Here is an 11361-nt window from a genome sequence, read left to right as displayed (position 1 = left end):
TGTAACCGTCATGGTCTTAATGTATTGGACATGCCTTGTGACCCCTAATGCACAGACACGTACACGGGGCTGGGATTGTCCCCAGATGCCTGTTAGGACTTTCCAGCCTGGAATTACAGATGCTGAAAGGTAGCTATTAAGTCCAAAGGATGTAAAATAAATTTCAAATTAGCACGTAGTTTGGCTATTGGTTTAAACATCACAACACTGCTCCCCTGAAAGCAACAGTTTGAGAAAATGCCATGTGCAAATAGGAGCAAGAGTTTCACATTTCCAGGTTTTCTTGGGAGACAACAGAGCTATTCTTCTTTCCAGTAGGGAGCAAATGTTCTAATAACCCTTCTTATGTATTTTTACTTTTGCATTGAATATAGATTGGGTGAGGTTGAGATTATATGAAAATGTATATTACTTGCAGAGGAAAGTTACCTTTTCCAAATCAGCATAGTTTCCAGTCATTTTGGGGAGAAAGATTTGATTTGTAGAAGCCTGTACCAATTCCTTCTGTGCTGGATATGTCCTCTACATAAAATCCCAAGCTCACTGGTCCATTTTTCCCTATAACAAAGAAGCCAGCATCACAAATTTGATCAGCTTTTATTTGTCTCTGTGTCGCTTCAACACTTTCCTACCTTGGAGGCAAGACAACAGAAAGCCACAGGAGGACCAAGGTAATCATCTCCCTGATGAAACATAAAGCACAAAAGTACAAAAGCAAGCCAGGTTTCTGGAATCCAACACAGGGTTTAGCTGTGACTCCCAAGTCTGGGCCCATCAGCCAGGAAGGGGAATGAAACTCTTTACAAAAATAAAAACTTGGAACCAAATCTTATTGCATCTGTATTCAGTGCCCTGTTAATGGGAAACGGGCAGTGGGGAAGTAACTGCTTCCTTTTCTCCAGCAGTTCAACATGCATACTGAAAGTGCAACTGTCTGAAAGAAGAGAGCAAAATATCTTTCCTGATGCCAGGACAGAAACAACAGGAAAAGCCAGCCCTGGCAGGGGTGAGTTTTAAATGGGAGAGGAGCTGCAGGGGCGGCTGGAAGAGGGAAGGGGGGGGCAAGGGCAGGGGAAGGGATCAGGACTACAACTTGAGTACCTCTGGGGATTTCCTCCATGGATTGCACAGTCGTTTGCAAAAATCAACTGTGACTGTTACACTCTCACTTTCTTCTTGTTACTTTATTCCACATGCAGCCCAACATGTTTTTCCACCGATACGCAGATTTTGAGCTGTTTGGTTTGGACTTGCCAGTGGAGGGGCTTCAGTTGACACAAAGGGCTTATCAATAACATTGACCCCCTTTTGACAGCTGTTTTTGCTTCCCATGTCTCTTGTTAGGGAGGAAAAGGGGCTGCAGGCTTGAATAGCTTGAATAGTAGCCAGTACCTTCCACGGGTAGCACACTTCAGGCAAATCTAGAATTGCCTCCCTCCTGGCTTCAAATCCCCAGTGGGCTGAGGCCCCCTCACTCAGCACCAACAGAATAAGCCTTCAGTTGATTGCTTTGGTAAATCCATCATTTTTGCATCCTAATAATTAGCCCAACAGATGTTGCAAAGCTGGAAACATGAGTGTTTCCTTTTTAGTGAAAGGATCACTTCTCTAAATGAGTGATGTCCATTTTAACTCTCCCCTGATATGCATAAATACACACGCAGCCAGTGTGACTTTAGGCATGAAAAATCAGTAATGGTATATGATTCTCAAATCTAGTAGAACTGATAAAAATCAAGGTTGCCGTCAGCTGAGTAAATTGAGAGCTCCAAGTGAATTTGGTGGTTGGTCTGGGAAAAGGGGGATTTTGTGCTGGTGAGTTGCTCCCTCTCGTGGAAAACCAGCATCCCAAAGCCATCCAGCACGGCAGAAAGCGGTGCCGTTTCTTGGATGACTCTGCTTGAGGCACACTGTGAAGCCTAGAGACTCTCACACACACAGACACTCTCACAAGCCTGACCCTGCAAGCACAGAAAACATTCCTGCCCTCTGGGTTTTATGCCAGGAACCTTGGCTTGCTGAGCAGAAATCTTTAGGAGTGAAAAGCGCCTGCCCTCCCAGAGCCTCATCGTTATTGCCTGATGTAGCCTCATTAGTTTGGCTATTTTGAAATCCTTGTACAGCACTGATCTGATCTGGGGGTCTTGGAAAGGCAGAGACATCTGAAGCTCAGAAACGGGACTGGATCCCTTTTTTTTTTCCTGCCTACTTTTGCTTTGCTGTGTCCTTTGGCTTTCTCCAGGACAAAATTAAGCTGGCTTTGGGAATGACTGATTATTGAGGAATTATTGCTATACTATTAACAGAATAGCTATTATTACTAAACTATTAACTGAATAGTTTTCCTATTCCCTCTCTCCATTTTAAGGTTCTCCTTATATTTCTGCAGCTCAGATAATCCAAACCCTTATCCATTCTCCCAGCTGCAAGAATAAGCCAACTTCCATGTCATCCCATGGGTATGATTTCCCTTCACCCCCCCAGGATAATCACATGTTCTGGACTAGTATTTTTTTATTGCTTTTATCGAGAGATTTTATTACAAAGGAAAATACGTCCTGTATTTCTTAGACTGGAAGGATATAGGCTTGGCAGTTAGAAACCACCATAGCAATTTTTAGCACACTGGTGTGGTTTACATGGATTAATCTGCAGTAACTCTTTGGAACGCTCTTCAACTGCTCCAAAGCTGCCTCAGTCCAAACAGTTTATAAGCTAAATAACGAAAGTCTTGTAAATATTTATTTAACGAGACATATTTTGAATAACTGACATGTATAGAGCCTTCCTAGAGAGTGTGTTATCACCATCAATTTTCATGGTCTGATATAATAACAACTACCAGTGTAAACCGTGGCAGGGAAGATATTGACAGTCCGAGGCCGCTGTTAGCAGCAGAGTAATAACGGGGCAAAGAGACTGCACCGAGCTGCAAAAGCAGGATTCAAATTGGGTTTGCTTCCACTTGGCAAATCACTGGGAGGAAAAGCTATGTGAGTTATCTGTTATTAGAGATTGACTGTAAATATGCTGTAGTTACCATGCTATTGCAGTGCAATTATCCAGAGGTTATTCCTTTTTAATAACTACCTACCAGGCAGAGAAAGAAACACGATTTATAGAGCTTCATTTCCTTCTTTGGCCTCCTAAATTCTGAACAGTATTTTCATGCCACAGTGATAGGTGCTGTTTTGCCACCTGTATAGACTAAATTAATCTGTGGAAACAGCAGGTTAATTACCTAAACATATTGCTTATATTTAACCCTATTGTTTCATATTAAATATGTGTATTTTTAGAAGCCAGATAAAGTTATTTATGCTGCAAATGGCTCTCAGTTACGAGTTCATGAACCCTCTGATTAATATGAATTAGAAATGATAACATAGTAAATGTGTAAATGGTCTTGAAAGAGAAGCCCTGTTTGTTACTCTCATAATTATTATACACAGTTTCAAGCCTTTCATTCAGCTCTTTTATACCAAAAAATGGCATCTCATCCACTGGTATCAAAACCAGCTCAAATTCTGGGCATATTTCACAATCATTTTTCCCCTCTATGTGTCCATAGTGATGATGGATGGCGTGGACTGACTGTCCTTAGAAGTGAATGTATTTATTTGTCCACAGGATACGGATAGCACATGAAATTGCAGTGGTAGTGTAAACCTCCCCCACACATCACCCTCTGTCAGTGTGGCTCAGCTTTGACAAAAAGGGACACAGCGAGCCATGGGGAAATTGTGTTTAATTCCAAAGTCACACAGAGAGTCAGTGGCAGGCTGACAATGAGGACTTCCAGCCCCTCATCGACATTCCTCTGCCGTAAACACGGGGCACCAGCCCCACTCTAATGGCACAGGGGGAGCTGGGCTCAGAGCAGGGGATGCTCTGCAAAAAAAGCCTCCCTTGCATTCAGCTAAAATGCTGCTAGTGGGATGTGATTAATCTAACTTCAGGCTCTAGAATAGCTACTATTAAACCCAGGGGATGGCTTTATTGAAAAAATAAATAAATCTGGCTTTAAGAGGTGGGGGTTGAAAACAAGAAACACATGTGGGATTATTTTAGGCCTCATTTCTTAAAAAAGGGGACGTTTTGCACTGTTGCTGCCATGGCATGAGGAGCCAGGTTTGTAACCAGCCCCGAGCATCTCACTTTGTTCTGCCCACTCAGGCCAAATGTCCCTTCTGCACAAAGGTCATCATCATCCCCAACAACTGACTGTGCATTTTGATCAGGGCCAGTCTCTGTTCAGTAGCTGGGTGGTTTGAATGCTCCTCCTGGCCCCTCAGATCAAAAAGACTTTGGCATGGGCACTTTTCCCATGCTAGTGAGTCCCTGGAGTCCTGAGGATATTGCAGGATGGCTGTTGGGATGGGTGGATGTTGGCTGGTTACAGTTCTGCGTGTTGCATAAAATTAGAAACTTATAAGGACAGTGTTTGCTGAGATTACCCTTCAGGTAACCTCTTGCAGCATAATAGTGACACAGGGTACAGTGATTTGCCACTTTCTGGATTCTCAGTCCTGGATCTAAAACAAGTTATTATTTTGAGACTAAAAACCTTGTGTTTTACTGGTGCATGTAAATACTTTATTGATCAAGCTGGCAAAAGGTATGTACACTAAGATTTGATTTATCAGAGACAGCTTTTCCCAGCAAGATACAGGTATTAGGTAAGTCAGCCTACTTCTCTTAAAACTGTCATCAATACAACAATACAATTTTTCTGGTTCTGCTGTGATCAATACAATTGTTCCTGATTCCAATGTTGTCATAAATCCCCAATAAACATACTCTGTGCCTTTGAATAAAGTTTGGCAGTGTCATACTTCCAGGATAGCTGAGTTATAATTAGATCCTCTTCTTATATTTTTTTTCTTATAGGCCTTTCATAGAATCATGGGCTGATTTGGAAGGAATCTTAAAGATCATCTAATTTCAACCCCCCTGCCATGGGGAGAGACACTTTCTACTTTGATTACCTTCATCACTGAAAGCTCCTCCTTTTATGCATTTCTTGTGGTATCCTTGATGATTTGAATAGAGAAGCTGCCAATATACATTTTTTTCAAGTTCTTCTGCAGAGGTGTGATTTCTTCAGTGAGATTCATGCTATACCCTATCCTAAACAAATAAAATAATATCACACATATGATTACACTGCAGTGTATGCAGTGGGGAAGTAATGCACTTTTTTTTTTCATACCTTATGTGTGATGAGGATGTTTAGTGCACAGGCTGCAGAGGAAGATTCCTATAATTGCTCTGCAACTGACTGACTCACCAGTCCTGTGACCCTGAGCAAATCCCTCAGTCTCTCTGGCTCTGACCTTCTTCTCGTGTAAGTTTTATCTCCTTCAGAGAAGCTTTGTCAAGATAATTTATGTTCAAAGCATGTGGAAATCCTTGGCTAGGATATACTGTTAGAGTGCATGCAGACAATAATGGACATGAGTGTCCCAGGCTACGACTCTCTGGGTTGTCACTTCATGTTTGCTAACTTCCTTGTGCTGTCTTGTGAGGGCACAGTCTCTGGGTGCATCCCTGCAGAAATATCTAAATTCTGCTTTAGGAACATTGCCCAAGGAAGTTGAAACAAACTATTATTGTAATGCTTTTGGAGAACACTGGTATTCCCACAGAGATTGCATCTACACTGACCTGTCCCAGCATTCGAGGTGAGGATTTTCAAATTAGATCCTTCAGCTGCTCTCTGACTTGGTGATCTTCCCAGTTTTCAGTGCCCCCTTATTTTGGCTTCCCAAATCTTCAGCATAGGCAAGTGCCCCAAAGGCTCAGCAGGTTTGTGCAGGAAATGGAGGCCTACAGTGTTTGTGTTTATGAGCTGTAATTTTGTTTGAGAAGTTTATTGCCCAGACTGAGACTACTGCAGAACAAGCCAGGTGATTTCTGGAAAGCCACCCATTTCTGGAAAATGACAAGAAATGAAGTAATTTGGATAGGTATTGGCCAAATTTTAAGCTCCTGAATTCACCTCTCTGCACACACAATCCTCAAAGGCTTCACCATCATCATTTAGATGAATGTCTCAAAGATTTTGAACTTTGTTGATTCTTGGTCAACTCTTGAGTCTCTTTGAGGAAGGCAGAGAGAGACTCAGCTTTAGGAACATTCAAGGACATCTTGGTGGAACAGAACTATTCTTGTGTTTAGGTGCAGCAGGGTTTGCTTGCTTTTAGGCAGGTGAACCCTGTAAAGTTTGGTGTTGGCTACTGTGCCTTGTGTGCCTGGAAAATGTGCCAGCTACAGATGCAGGTGATATAAGGAGTAGAAGGAGAAGGTGAATACTGAGTGATTGATCTCTGACTCAATATCTCTCTTCTCCTTCCCACTACATCCATACTTTGATACCCTTGTGGAGAGCATGAACAGCGAGATAAAGTGGGAATACACTTTGAAATGAGGCACTCATGCAAGACACTCCATCCTTTTAGCCTAAATTGATGTGGTTTAGGTATGGATGAGTATGATAGAGACCTATGCATGTTAGAAAGGCTGTGCTGGAAATAATATAAGTGCTTGGGGATTATGCATCTTCTCCAGAAGTTCTCCGTTAGACGAAAGGATTCCTGGAGTATCTTGAAATTAATATAAGAATACTCAGCATGAGCAGAGATGAGCTACTTTACTGGGATTGCCATGAGAGCCAATCTCATGGAGAAGGATAGATCTGGTGGGGTAAGGCTAGCATGTCCTCCTCCAGGAATGTGAGGAGGTGGTAGATCTATCCACTCCCAAAGTGGGAAAGAAAAACATCCACTTAGTGCTCAGGGCGTTGTAAGAGGCAGGACTGGCTTCCCAAAATGAGTTCTCTTCTCTTGCTCCCCGTCATAAGCGACCAAGGCAGGTGACTTGAGAATTAAGAATGATCTTCCACCTCATAGGAAAAGTAATTGACAAGCTTGCCTGAAAAAACAACAAATCATGGATGAAATTTTCGTTTGAAAAGGAAAGGAAGGGAACCTGAAGACCTGAAGCATCCCAGAAATCTAAACAGAGGCCGCCTCACCATCCAGACTCATTCCATTTTAGTGTGCTATTTCCCAAGTTGTTGCGTGAATGATCCCAGTGTCTTTGCCTTTACAACCTTGCCTGATAGGCCATTCCACACATTTATTATCCTCGATGTGAAAAAGTGCTTCCTAACGTCTGTTCTAAATCTGTTTTAATTTCCATTTATGCTCCATTGTCCTATAATCTGTTTGGAGCTGAAAATAGAACCAAGGTATGATCTTCTTACAACCCCTGGCAATAAATTTTATTAGTATTTTTTTCCAAATTTCACAACCTTGCAGTAAATAAGAAAGCTTTATGGGGAAAAATAACCTCTATCCTCCTCCATTCTCCTCTCCATCCACAAACCCCATGACCTTTCTAAACTTTGACCAGTATCATTGTTTTCTTTCACCCCTCCCTTTTGGCTTAATATTGCATTGGTTACAGGAGTAAACCAATTATATGTGTATTAAAAATGGAAGCAGTTTGCTTGCTGACAATGTATATCTTTTACCAATGGCTGATGGAAAAAAAAAATTCTCCCAGCTGCTCTGTAAAGCTCTCTCAATGCAGCTTGGAACATCTGGTTTGTTTTGTGTGCAGTCTTTTACACGAGGCATTTGCAATTCTTTAGTCAAATTGGATTTTTAGTTCACTTTCCGGTAGAAAGGTTGATATGTTTGTCATTAATAAGCAAGGCAAAAGTAATATGTATGTAATTAGAATTCAGTCATCAGAACCAGGGTGGCAGGGTCCCCTAAAAGACATTTTCATTCACTTCAATCTGCAATCAGAGGATGAAGTTTCCTCAATGAGTTAATGCCATTCGGTCCTGGTGGACTATAACATTGCTCCAGCAAGGCATATTTATTTGCATGATTGGCAATTAGAATTTATTGATTTCAGAAAAGGAAATCCTTCCCTGGGTACTTGTGTTTCACTCCCTTGGCTGACGTTGGACAGGAAAAGCTGTCAAGATATGGATACCACATCTGGGTTGGAGGAGGAAAACATAATTATTTCTATTTCTCAGCAGTAATTTCTCAGGATCAAGGGCACTGATGGACTCTGGAGAGGGTTCATGCCAATATTCCTCGGCAGGAAATGAGATGGTTGATGACTGTAATAACGAGACCTTTTTGATAATCTCAGTGGAGGATGCAATGTAGGCTCACACCCAAACTCATCTCTACCAGATCAGGGCACCAGATCAGGCTGGTCTTGCTCAGATTTAGGATTCAGCTGGAATTTTTCATGAAATCAGAAATCAGGCTGAAAGTGGACTGGATCCTAGAGAGGCCCTTAGCATGCAATTTCATTGCCACAGACAGTTTAGAAGGGGTTTGTCATTGTTGCCTATATCCAAAACCAGAATAAGAAAAATGCCTCCTCTCAAGTAATGGCAAGGAACAGGTAAGTTCCTTCCACAGGAATTTCAAAGGTGAGCAGCTTAGAAATTATAGCATTAATAAGAAAAAATATACAGAAGTTATAAATAAAGGGTGAAAATGAAGAGGCCAAAGGAGGGACAACTTTTGAAATATTCATTGCTAGTATTCCCCTTTTCTGCCTGATGCAGTATATTGCAGGTAATAGTCAAGAATAGACACAAACTCTTGTCTGCTATTTCTAAGGAAAATGACAGCCCACAAAGAGTTGAAATATGCTTCATTCTCCACCCTCAACTTGACCAAGAGCCGGAAAGGACTTACAGCTCTGCCCTTTTTACCCATGCCCCCATTTTCCCTCAATATTGTTGCCAAATATGCAGTTGAAATTAATAGCACTGCTTCACCTGCCACATGTCAAATTTAATTTTACTTTAAATCAGTCTTAATTATTCTAGTGAAGTTTATAGTTTTAATGGAAAGACATTGCTTGCTTAAACTATAACATTTATTACAAAGGGCCAAGAGAGATTTAAAGTCACTTTGTCTTTCCAAAGTGGACATTTTTAACTAGATAGTATCACATCTCATACCTTTCTAAGAAGGTGAACTTTCTGAACCCCAGCTGTCCAAGACACACTCAATGACAAAAAAACAAACAAACAAAAAAAAAAAAAACAAAAAAAAAAAAAAAAAAAAAAAACAAACCCAAAACCAAAAAAACCCCAAACCAAAAAATCCCACACAAACTAAAGACAAAGCCCAATGCCTAGTGTAGATTTCTCCATTTGCACCAGGGCACTTGAGCACCAGTGTGGTACAGACTAAATGTTGCCATGAAATATTTTCGGGGAATGAAGAGAGAAGGGTAATTCCAGGAACGTGGTTCCTGTTTGATAGGCTGACAAATCAGGTCAATGGCTAATACTGATCACTATGAAATGCTTCAGCTCTGAGGAAGATTTAATAGTGCTCACAGCACTGTAGCTGCCTCCATCTCCCATTGGTGCCACTCATTTACGTGCAGGTGAAACATAAAACTAAGGGCTATTAAAGAGCCCACACTTTTTCCAGGAAGGAGGGTGTTAGGTCTGCATTAGATCCTGGCACTAATCCAGAGCCTGTAATCACACCTTGCCAACTGTACCGAAAATTTCCCCTATGAGTTCCTTTGGCAACACCCCATTTTACAGAGCTAAGTCTGTGCAGAGTGACAGCAGCCTTTCAGTCCAGCTGCATTTCAGTCATAGGAAAATAACCCCCTGGGCACAATTTATTAAGCACTCTGGAACATCTCTGGCAGTTTTGTTTAGTGGTTAGAACATAAGAAAGAGCATCAGTATTCAATATCTGGTTGTTTGATGATTACAATTAAGGTATTTAATTTTTTGTGTGATCTGCTTTACCTGCCTGTGAAATAAGTAAAACAGTATTGCTAAAAATATATATAGTCTATAGCTATCATTTATGATTTGCATAAATATCCCTAAATTCTCTCCAATTTCCTCCAAAGATTAGCACTAGCTGAAGGTTTATACATGCATTGTTTCTTCTTTTTTTCCTTTCTTTCTTCCTTCTGTGGGCTTCCACTCAGAAAACAGATGGTCTCTTCTCACTGACATTTTCTTACAGTTTTTAAATGATGCTGCAGTAGGGGAGAGCTGAAATATTCAATCTAGAGCTGTTCAGTCTCAATCTAGGTTCATAATTAACAGTAACTAAGTGTAGTTTAATAAGGGCAGCCCACCAACTTCTCTTTTTTTCCTGGTGCTTTCAGCCAGGCCATAATGAATGTGCAGTTCATGGAGTTTCCCCTGACCGTGACTCCCTGGAATATTTAGTGTTTACCTTCTGTGATAATTAAAGGTAGGGAAATGAACCCTAAAGGAAGGCAGAGTGACATCTAATATTCCTTCATATTCTCTTGTTTCTTTAAGTGATGGCTTTTGCCAAAGGAGGGCCTCCCTCTCTTATCATCAGCCAGGTCCTGACCCTGGGCCAGGGATCCTGGCTGTAACTTGACCCTGGGACCAGGTGTGTGCCTGCAGGTCACAAGGCTGACAAAAAAATATCAGCCCATGCTGCAAACAAGCCATTCCTGAGCACATTATTGCCTTTAACTCTTTCAAGCTCTCTTGAGGCACAAGCAGTGACTGCCCTGTGTTGTGGGACTTGCTGCCAGCTTATCCCATACCCCTGCAAACGTGTGCCATGCCAGGAAAACTGGGATAACCATATGTGTGTTTAGGTGTGAGCCTACACAAACTGCACCTTTCATTTGTGAGAGCTCTTTTGTTTTTATCTGGTTGAAAATGGGGCTGAGAGAGTTTGTGACCTGCAGAGCCATTTGCTTCCTTCCTCTGCTTTCACAAAGCTGTTGGTAAATCTCAGGGATTTTACAGGGATTGGCTCTGGGATGGGTGAGCTGCTCCAGGTTTTTGCAGCAGGTCAGGCTCTGGAGACTTTCAAGCACTGTCTCAGATGTGCCTTGGGAGAGAATTCAGCTTTAATGACCTCACTCGAGGCATGACTGCAGTGCTGGACAACTGGACATGCAGTGTAAGTGGCCCTGAGGAAACTCCCAGATGCCCCTTACAGGATGCCAGGGTTGTTCTAAGCCTGGCCTAAAGTGTCTGTAGTCTAAGCATTTGGCTGTCCTAAATCCTCCATGATTTTGAGTATGGATTACTCACAGGTACTCCTTTCTCCAGCAAAACCCCACAATATATGTAATATATTCTTTTTATTTGCCTGCTGCTTGTCTTTTCTCTTTTTTCCCCAGCCTTCAGCATGTCCCCAGGTCATCCCTGCAAGCCTTTGTCCTCGGCTGAAATGTCTGGAGACTTTTATGGGGGGTTCCTGTCATCACATGCATCCCGGTGCATGGGCTTTTAGGCAGACTCCTCAAACTATGAATTAAAAAGCACAGGAACTGACAGCCCTGTGAACT

The 11361-nt window shown here is 41.8% G+C and overlaps 1 long non-coding RNA gene across 1 annotated transcript; it reads left to right on the top strand.

The window, feature by feature from the left end:
* The first annotated feature begins 859 nt into the window (after positions 1-859).
* Positions 860-5089, top strand: LOC148222266 (uncharacterized). The gene is made up of 2 exons (XR_015806410.1): positions 860-1006; positions 4891-5089. It is a non-coding gene; the product is annotated as an uncharacterized LOC148222266 (long non-coding RNA).
* Positions 5090-11361: the final 6272 nt, after the last annotated feature.

Source organism: Sturnus vulgaris, chromosome 13, assembly GCF_052056855.1.
Source record: "Sturnus vulgaris isolate bStuVul1 chromosome 13, bStuVul1.hap1, whole genome shotgun sequence".
In the NCBI taxonomy this organism is placed as follows: domain Eukaryota; kingdom Metazoa; phylum Chordata; class Aves; order Passeriformes; family Sturnidae; genus Sturnus; species Sturnus vulgaris.
Note: the sequence above shows the minus strand (reverse complement) of the source record. Positions and strands in the feature narration are given on the sequence as shown.